The sequence below is a fragment of the Arachis hypogaea genome, chromosome 10, assembly GCF_003086295.3.
Source record: "Arachis hypogaea cultivar Tifrunner chromosome 10, arahy.Tifrunner.gnm2.J5K5, whole genome shotgun sequence".
Classification (NCBI taxonomy): domain Eukaryota; kingdom Viridiplantae; phylum Streptophyta; class Magnoliopsida; order Fabales; family Fabaceae; genus Arachis; species Arachis hypogaea.
In genome coordinates, this window is record NC_092045.1 from 72,105,382 (window position 1) to 72,116,123 (window position 10,742).

The following is a 10,742-nucleotide window of genomic DNA, read 5'->3' on the forward strand; positions in this document are numbered from 1 at the left end:
GAAGCATCTTTATACCTGCCATTGGTGCAAATAACTTTGAGTTGAAGCCTCAACTGGTCACTTTAGTTCAACAGAACTGTCAATTTCATGGACTTCCACAGGAAGATCCCAACAGATTCATATATGATTTCTTGCAGATCTGTGATATTGTCAAGACCAATAGAGTTGATCCTGAAATCTACAAGCTTATGTTTTTCCCCTTTGCTATAAGGGATAGAGCTAGGTTATGGTTGGATTCTCAGCCTAAGGAAAGCCTAGACTCTTGGAAAAAGGTGGTCAATGCATTCTTGACCAAGATTTTTTCACCTTAGAAGCTGAGTAAGCTTAGGGTGAAAGTTCAGATCTTCAGGCAAAAGAGGGTGAATCCCTCTATGAAGCCTGAGAGCGGTACAAGCAATTGATTAGAAAATGCCCTCCTAACATGATTTTAGACTGGACCATGTTAAATATCTTCTATGATGGTCTTTTTGAGATGTCCAAGATGGCATTGGACCACTCTGCTGGTGGTTCACTCCACTTGAAGAAAACACCTGAAGTGGCACAAGAACTCATTGACATGGTTGCTAACAACCAATTCATGTATACTTCTGAGAGGAACCCTGTAATCACTGGGGTAGCTCAGAAGAGAGGAGTCCTAGAGATTGACACTCTGAATACCATATTGGCTCAGAACAAGATCCTGACCCAACAGATCAACATGATCTCTTAGCATTTGACTGGACCACAAGCTGCAGCTGATAGCACTCAAGAAGCCTCCTATGAAGGAGAGGCATATGATCCAGATCAACCCATGATGGATGAGGTTAACTATTTGGGAAACTCCTCAGGAAATCCCAATAATGAGCCTTATGGAAACACCTACAACTCATCATGGAGGAATCATCCCGACTTTTCATGGAGGGATCAACAGAAGCTTCAGCAAGGCTTCAACAACAATCAAGGTGGAAGAAACCAGAATAGGTTTAATAATAAACCATTCCCATATTCTCAGCAACAGATAGAGACTCCTAGGAAGAGCCTTTCTGACTTAGCCATTATAGTTTCCAATCTCTTTAAAACCACTCATAGTTTCATTACTGAAACAAGATCCTCCATCAGGAATCTGGAGGTACAGATTGGTCAGTTGAGTAAGAGAAATCCTGAGACTCCTCCTAACACTCTTCCTAGTAACAATGAAGCAAACTCAAGAGAAGAGTGCAAGGCCATTTCTGTAGAAGTTGAGGCCGAAAATGAAGAGGAGAAGATGGCATTGAATGCCAGCAAGGGAGTAGCTAGGCATTCAACGCCTAAGGAGGAGCAGTTACTGGCGTTGAACGCCTGCAATGGAGTAGAAGATGGGTGTTCAGTGCCCAAAGAGGGAGCAATCCTGGTGTTGAACGCCACAATAGGAGTAGCTATGAGTTCAACACCTACTAAAGATCCCTTTGTTGAAGAACTAAAGGAAACCAAGGCTCATGAGGAGACCATAGAGGTTCCCTTGAATGCCTTGTTGCAGATTATAGACTCTAAAGAATACTCCTCCTCTGATGAGGAAGAGGAAACTAGGGAAGAGTAAATTACTCGGTACCTAGGGATTCTGATGAAGCTAAATGCCAAATTATTTGGAATAGAGACATTGGAGGAAGAACCTCTAGTGCTCACCAAGGAACTCAATGCCTTGGTTCAGAAGAAACAACCTCAGAAGCTGTCGGATCCTTGACGCTTCCTAATTTCCTGCACCATAGGGACAATTACCTTTGAGAAAGCATTATGTGACCTAGGGTCAAGCATAAACCTCATGCCTCTCTCTGTAATGGAAAGGCTGGGAATATTTAAGGTGCAAGCTGCCAAGATCTCATTGGAGATGGCAGACAAGTCAATGAAAAAGGCATATGGTCTAGTAGAGGATGTCTTAGTAAAGGTTGAAAACTTTTACACCCCTGTAGATTTTATCATCTTAGATACTGGAGGACATGTGGATGAATCCATCATCCTTGGAAGATCTTTCCTAGTTACAGCCAATGCCATAATTGATGTAGCAAAGGGAGAGCTAGTTCTGCAATTATGGGAGGATCACATCTTATTCAAAATGCCCGAACCTAACTGCTTCTCTAAGGGAGAGACAATTGTACAACACTTAGTGTTCTAACCCTCTCTCTCAGTGCAGAGCTATACAGAGTCCCTAGATACCAAATCTAAGTTTGGTGTTGTGAAACCATCCACAAGCACTGAGAATAAGGGTTCTAAGAAGAAAGTACCTAAAGACTGGAGGGATAAGAAAATCCCCACTGAAGGCCTCTCACCTGCTATGAGAGTTGTCTTCACAGACAACCCAGTGATTCTACACACTGTGAACAAGATCCCGTCTCTAGAACACGTGGAACTCATCCATGAGAGCACGAGGAAGAAGTTCACTGTGAGGGGTGACATTCTGAGCCCCTATCCATCTTCGTAAAGGAGCTAACCGTCAAGTTAGTGATGTTAAAAAAGTGCTTGTTGGAAAGCAACCCAACCATAACTAGAGTCTTCCTGTTTTTCCTTAAGTTTATTTATCTAACATTAATTTATTTTGATAATTATATCTTTAAGTTGTGATCATGTGTAGTTGTTAGAACAGAGACAGAGACGTTTAAGAGATAGAAGTAGAACACCCTGGAGTACACCCCTTGTTGGCATTGAACGCCAGACAAGGAGGTAAGAGGGGCGTCCAATGCCCCAATGGGTAAGGAAGCTGGCGTTGAACGCCATCCAGGAAGCAGAGGCTGGGCGTTCAACCCCCACAATAGAGCAAGAAGCTGGCCTTTAGAGGCTGGGTATTCAACGCCCTATATGGAGCAGGAAGCCGGCTGATAAACCATTATTTTATGGTTTATATTATGTTTAATTGAGTGGTTTTATCAAGTCTTTTACCAACTTATTCATATGATTAGCATGATATTACAAGTCCTTCCCAAAATTGTTCTATGATTGAAAACTTGCTTCCTAAAGATCTTTTAATTGTGTATTTTTATTCTCCTTTATACCATTCGAAGTCGTGATCTGTGTGTTAAGTGTTTCAGGCTTCATAGGGCAGGAATGGCTTAGAGAATGGAGAGGAAGCTTACAAAAATGGAAGGAACACAAGAAATTGAGGAGATGACCAGCAAGAAGCGACGTGGACGCATGGCTCACGCATCCGAGCGAATTGGAGAAAATCACAGAGGCACAAACGCGTGCCTGACGCGAGCGCACGGATTGGAATCTGCACGAGTGACGCGAATGCGTGGACGATGCGCACGCGTGGCAAGGAAAAACACTGGATGACGCGAACGCGTGGACGACGCGGTCGCGTGACGTGCGCGATCTGCAGAATTTACAGAAATTGCCGGCATGGATTCTGGGCTGCATTTTAACCCAGTTTTTGGCCAAAAAACGCAGATGAGAGACGGGGAACATGCAGAGACTAGAGAGGACTCTCATTCCGGAAAGTTTTTTAGTTTTTAGATATGATTTTACTCCTCCTCTAGGTTTTCTCTCAACACATTCATAGTTGTTAGAATTTTGTTTTATTGCTTTTTGGATTGGGATATTGAGAAGAGTTATTACCTCCGCCAATACTTCATCATGCTAGTTTGTTTTCTTACTTTTCGCTTACTCTTTCATATCCTTAATTTGTCCAGAGTTACAATTGGATTATTTTTATAATTTATTAATACAAGAACCTTTTTTAATTTTAATTGATCTTTTTGATTATTGTTTATCATGTCTTTCTTTATTTTCCTTTTTAATTTTGTGAAGTTTACATTCATGATAATGGAGTAGTCCTCTAACTTGATTGGGAGTTGATTAAAAGGAGAATCTTGAGTTGGAATACTCAAAAGCTAAATTGTAATTGGGTTTATTGTTGGCTGGCTCTCTAGTCACTAACACTAATCCTTCCCAAGGGAGAGGATTAGAACTTGTGAATAGAAGTAGACTTCCAACTTACTTGACTTTCCTTTACTCAGGAAAGGGTAACTAAGTAGAAACAACCTTCAATTATCAATTGATCTTGAGAGAAATCCAACAAGGATAGAACTTCCGATTAATCTACTCCCGGTCAAAATTTTTATTTGAATTACATAAATTCTTTGATTTAATTTCCTGTTTATCAAACTCAAAAACATTTTGGAAAACCTCTAATTAATAAAATAGCACATCTTTCTGCAACTCGTTGGGAGACGACCTGGGACTCCTACTCCCAGTATTTTTATTCTAATTTTGTGACGACCCTTCTAAATTGATGAGCAGATTTTCGTTGGTTAAGAACTGTACTTGCAACGTATCTCTTACATTAATTTCTTAATCTGCCAATTTCTGCTGTGTCAATTTTTGGCGCCGTTGCCGGGGAGTTGCAATAGTGTGCTAATTTATTGGTTGGAATTTATTTATTTTCATTTTATTTTATTTTGTCTTTGTCACCATGAGCTGTATGTTTCTTCAACTGAATGACACGTTCATTGCCAGATCCGAGCTTAGCCGCTTTTGATCCTGAAATTGAAAGAACTATTTCACGTATTAGGCGAGCTCGACGTCGGTTAGCCTCTGAGGGTGGTGAAGTGATTGTCATCGATTCACCAGTCTCATCTGAGGGCGAATCTGAACCGCCATTTGAGGAAGAAACAAGCTCCTCTACTACTGATTCGGTTGACTCATGTGCAGGTAACATGGCAGTACCTAGGAGAGTTACTATCCAGGAAGCAGAAGCCTCAGATTTTACACTGCAATCGTATCAAGCGCATCACCCAGCGGTGGCTGCAGATTTTGAACTAAAAACTGCGCTACTTAACTTGATGCCCAAGTTTCATGGCTTACCTGCTTAAGAGCCTATCAAGCACCTTAGAGATTTTCAGACAGCCTGTTCTACTGTTAAGCGTGATGGTACAGATGAAACTTCTATTCTGTACCATTCTCTCTTGAGGAAAAGGTGAGAGATTGGTACTACACTCAACCTGGAGTGACTGTTGCTAACTGGGATAAGCTTAGAAGAGAATTTTTGGAAAAATACTTCCCAGCTGAAGTTACTAATAGATTGAGGAAAGAAATTTCCATGATTATTCAAGGCGAATTCGAGACTCTCTACGAATATTGGGAGCGCTTCAACAATCATCTGGAAGTATGTCCCCACCACATAATTGACAAGTTGGTGTTGCTCGGATACTTCACACAGGGCATGAAGCCTCAAGATAAGACCACATTGGAAGGTGCTAGCAATGGGTCTATGAAAAAGTACAAGACCACTAATAAAGCATGGAAATTGATCAGCGACTTAGCTGAATCCACTAGGAATCACAAGCAGAGGCAAAGCCACTCAAAAGCTGTTGCAGAGGTATCCTCTAGCAGAGAGACTACTGCTCTAACTCAGAGTATATGTGAAATGACCAACTTACTGAAGCAGATGCAGTTGAATCAACAACAAGCTCAGCAAGCTCTACCTTCTCCACCACAACAAAGCCAACAGTTGGTTCCACAAAGAGTATGCGGGATCTGTGCTGATTATAATAATTATACTGATGAATGCCCACAGCTCCAACAGGAAGACAACACTGTGGCAGCCACTCATAACTTCTATGACCGCCCAAATCAAGGATACAATCAAGGTGGCAACTACAACCATGGATGGCAGGACAATTCCAACCAAGGTTGGAGAGATAACTCTAACCATGGTTGGAGGGACAATCATAACAGAGGAGGCAGAGATAACAATAGAAACCAGAGGTGGAATAACAATAACAACATCAGACAACAAAATTAGAATCAGGCCTACAGAGCACCTCATCTAAGGCAGCCCCAAGCATCTCAGTAGACCCCTCAGATCACTTATCCCTCTTCATCTTCTAATGATGAGTTACTATAATCTATTGATCGGAGACAGCAGGCCATGGAAAACAACCTTGCTTCTATTCTAAATGGTCTGAACTCTACCTTACAAGCTCTTGTCTCACAGATTGGATCACTAAATAACTCCAACAACCAGTATTTGAGCTCCAGTGGAATCCCCTTTCAACCATTACCCAACCCCAAGGGTGGCATCAATGCCATCACCTTGAGGTCCAGAACCACATTACAGGAGAGGAACCATGAAGAACCAAGCCCACCAGAATACACTCCAGCTGAAGATGTAGTAGAAGTGGAAGATGCTGAAGAGGAAGAGGACGTACAAGACATAGTTGAAGAAGAGGAAGCTCAACTACAAAATAAAGCACCAAAGGATGCTGAAGCCACAGATAATGCCCGTCCTATCCCCTTTCCATAACTCGCAAGGAAGCCTAGAAAGCAGATGGAACTTGACCCCAAAATGGTAGAAATATTCAAAAAGGTTGAGGTAATTGTTTCCCTTTTTGATGTTATTCAACAAGTACCTAAATATGCGAAGTTTCTAAAGGATTTATGTATACATAAAGATAAAATTAATAAATTAGAAACTATTCTTTTAGGTAGTTCTATCTCTACTTTAATGGGAGGTATACCTGAAAAATATAGTGATCCAGGTCCATGTATAGTTAACTGTACCATTGGAGGTGTGATATTTTCTGACTGCATGTGTGATTTAGGAGCGTGTGTTAGTATAATGCCTTTGTCTATATATGATACCTTGAGGCTCCCTCCCTTAAAAAGGTCGACAACTCGTTTTGTGTTAGCAGATAAAAGTATTATTACAGTGGTTGGAATTGCTAAAGATGTATTAGTGAGCATTAAGAGGCTCACATTTCCCATTGACTTCTATATCCTGGAAATGCCCCGTAATGACTCAAGGAGGCCATCATCAATCCTGTTTGGAAGACCATTCTTGAAGACTTCAAAGTTCAAACTGGATGCATTCTCAGGAACTTACTCTTTTGAGATAGATGGCAGAATAGTGAAGTTCAGTTTAAATGAAGCTATGAAGCACCCTCCGGAAGATCATTCTATCTCCCAATGTGACATCATTGATGAAACTGTAGCTGAAGTTCACCAGGAAGAATTAAAAGAGAAGTACATAGGGCAAGGTTCAAGTGTGGGGACACTTTCTGAAGACAATGAGAGCACTTTGCCATTATCACCAGCTCCGGATGATCCAGAGCCTGGCTATGAGCGAAAATTAGAATTAAAGCCCCTCCCTCCATACCTCAAGTACGCTTACCTTGAGGACGAGCAGAAGTTCCCAGTTATCATTGCAAGGGAACTCACTTCTCAACAAGAAGACCAGCTACTCAGTGTGCTGAGAAAACATAAGAAAGCAATTGGATAGAGCTTGGTGGATATAGTAGGCATCAACCCTCAAGTTTGTGAGCATAGAATATTCTTAGAAGAGGGAGCAAAGCCTGTCCGTCAACCTCAAAGAAGATTGAATCCCACCATCTTAGAAGTTGTCAAGAAAGAAGTGACCAGGCTACTTGAAGCAGATATCATTTACCCCATCTCAGATAGCGAATGGGTCAGTCCAGTACAAGTAGTGCCCAAGAAGTCTGGAATCACAACAGTACGGAATGAGCATGGAGAGCTTCTGACAACTAGAGTGCAGAATTCATGGAGAGTTTGCATTGACTATAGGCGTCTCAACTAAGCCACTCGTAAGGATCATTACCCCTTTCCATTCATTGATCAAATGCTTGATCGCCTGTCAGGTAAATCCCATTATTACTTTTTAGATGGTTATACAGGCTATTTTCAAATTCATATAGCTCCTGAAGATCAGGAAAAGACTACTTTTACATGTCCTTTTGGAACTTATACTTATAAGAGAATGCCCTTTGGCTTATGCAATGCACCAGCTACTTTCCAAAGGTGCATGATGAGTCTTTTCTCTGACCTCTTTGAGAACTGTATGGAGGTTTTTATGGATGATTTTAGTGTATATGGTGATTCATTTAGCCTTTTCTTGGATAGTTTATCTAGAGTGTTGGATAGATGTATTAGTACGAACCTTGTATTGAATTTTGAAAAATGTCACTTTATGGTAAACCAAAGGATTGTACTAAGACATGTTGTATCTAATACTGGCATTTTCGTAGATCTAGCAAAAGTGGACATTATTTCCAGTTTACCTTACCCCTCCTCCGTGAGGGAAGTACGTTCGTTCCTTGGCCATGCAGGTTTTTACACGATATTTATTAAGGAATTCAGTAAGGTAGCATTGCCTTTATCCAGATTGCTGCAGAAAGATATTGAGTTCGAGTTTAGTGAAAGTTGTAAGCAAGCTTTTGATAAGCTAAAATCGCCCTGGCTTAAGCTCCAATTGTGAGAGGACCAGACTGGAGTCAGCCATTTAAAATTATGTGTGATGCTTCCAATCATGCAGTAAGAGCGGCGCTGGCTCAGCGTGAAGGTAAGGATCCTTTTGTAATTGCTTATGCGTCTAAGACTTTAGACGCTGCTCAGTCCAATTACACTACCACTGAGAAAAAGCTTCCTGCTATTGTTTTTGCTATGGATAAATTCCGAGCCTATTTACTTGGTGCTAAAGTAGTAGTGTACTCAGACCATGAAGCTCTAAAATATATATTGGCTAAAAAGGAATCCAAACCAAGGCTTATACGTTGGATACTGCTACTACAAGAATTTGATTTAGAAATTAAGGATAGGAGTGGTACCCAGAATCTAGTGGCAGACCACTTGAGTCACCTTGAGCACATTAAGGATGACTCCTCTCCTATAGATGATAATTTCCCATTTGATAACCTGCAAGTAGTATCTGAAGTAGTCTCTTGGTATGCACCTGTAGCTAATTATCTAGTTAGCCACACTTTTTCCCCAAATTTTACTAAGCATCAAAGAGACAAGCTGAAAAGCGAGTCCAAATATTATATCTGGGATGATCCATATTTATGAAGGTGTGGTGCTGACCAGGTAACTAGACGGTGTATGCCTCAATCAGAATTCCAGTCTATTTTAGAAGCCTGCCACTCATCTGAGAGTGGAGGACATTTTGGCCCTCAAAGAACAGCTAGAAAAATTCTAGACTGTGGATTCTGGTGGCCTTCTCTTTTTAAAGACGCTGCTGAATTTTGTAAATCTTGTTCCCCTTGCCAAAGGTTTGATAATATATCCAAGAGGGATGAGATGCCTCAACAAATTATGCTTTTCTGTGAAATTTTTTATGTTTGGGGCATTGACTTCATGGGTCCATTTCCAAATTCTAATGGTTACTTTTATATATTGTTAGCTGTAGATTACGTTTCTAAATAGGTGGAAGCAATTCCTACCCGCATTGATGATGCTAACACTGTTGTTTCCTTTGTTAGAAACCATATCATTTGTCGCTTTGGATCACCACGAGCAATCGTGAGCGATCAAGGCACCCACTTTTGTAACAGGAGACTAACAAGATTACTGAAAAAACATAGGATAATTCATAAAGTAGCAACAGCCTACCATCCTCAGACTAATGGGCAAGCCAAGGTGTCTAACAGAGAAATAAAGCGCATATTGCAGAAGATAGTCAAACCTCATAGAAGAGACTGGAGCACCAGGCTACAAGATGCACTCTGGGCATACAGAACAGCATAGAAGACACCCATTGGGATGAGTCCCTTCCGTTTAGTTTATGGAAAAGCCTGTCACCTCCTAGTTGAGGTAGAGCACAAAGCCTTTTGGGCAGTGAAAGAGTGCAACATGGGATTTGAGAAAGCCGGAGCTGAAAGGAAGTTGCAACTGCAAGAATTAGAAAGCCTTCGCCTAGAAGCTTATGAGAACTCCAGGCTGTACAAGGAAAAGATGAAGGTTGTGCATGATAAGCACATCAAGAGGAGAGAGTTCCAACCTAGGGACTTAGTCCTCCTTTACAACTCCAGACTGAGGCTCATGCCAGGCAAGTTGAGGTCAAGATGGGAAGGTCCCTATAGAGTAGAGAAGGCTGAGCCGTACGGAGTTTTCCACCTGAGTCATCTTTCAAGCTCTGAATTCATCAAAGTCAATGGACATCGCTTAAAGCTATATCATGGTGAGAAGATGAAGAAAAACAAGGAGCTAGAGATCTTCCTCATGGAGGATCCACCAACAGCAGAAGACTGAGCTAGTGGAGCGTCCAACTTAAGGACGTTAACGCAAAGTGCTGGGTGGGAGACAACACACCATGGTATGATCGGTCCTTTCTCTCTTCTTCGTTTTCTTTTTCAATAACTCTTCTCATTATTAGTACATATAGTTTGCATCTTCATTTGCAAATTGCATATAAAAAAAATGCACGCGACACGACAGCGTTGCCGACGCGCCCGCGTCATATGTGCGTTGGAAAGAAAACTACATTGAACAGAGAGTCACGCGAAAGTGTGGCTGAAGGCGTGCCTTTGGCACAAAATCACCCACGTGACCGCATCACTAACGCATTCGCATCATTTACGAAATAGCCCCCCACGCGTTCGCGTCGCTCACGCGTACGCGTGGCTCTGTAAAATCGACGTAAATGGGTGCATGGCAGAGAGTTATATTGGAGTAGGGCTAGAACCTTGCTAAGAGCACCAGCCCTATCACGCGAACGCATGTACCACGTGTCCGCGTCGTTTTCAAAATATAGCCATTCACGCGATCACGTCAACCACGCGAACGCGTCACCCTAAAATTTGGCAAAATGAGTTTCAAACAAAGAGTTGCGCGAATGCGAGGCTGCTCTCGTGCCAATAGCACAAATCAACTCACGCGACCGCGTGACTTACGCGTTTGCGTCACTTGAAAACACCGCACACCACGCGACCGTGTCACTCTTGCGTCCGCGTCACATGCGGCGTACAGCTTATCCAGATCAGCCAAATATCTTATCTTTTCTT

At 41.8% G+C, this 10,742-nt stretch overlaps 1 non-coding gene across 1 annotated transcript; it reads right to left on the reverse strand.

Moving 5' to 3' along the window:
- Positions 1–320: 320 nt before the first annotated feature.
- On the reverse strand, positions 321–428 carry LOC112718461 (small nucleolar RNA R71). The gene has a single exon (XR_003160801.1). It is a non-coding gene; the product is annotated as a small nucleolar RNA R71 (small nucleolar RNA).
- Between the last annotated feature and the right edge of the window lie 10,314 nt (positions 429–10,742).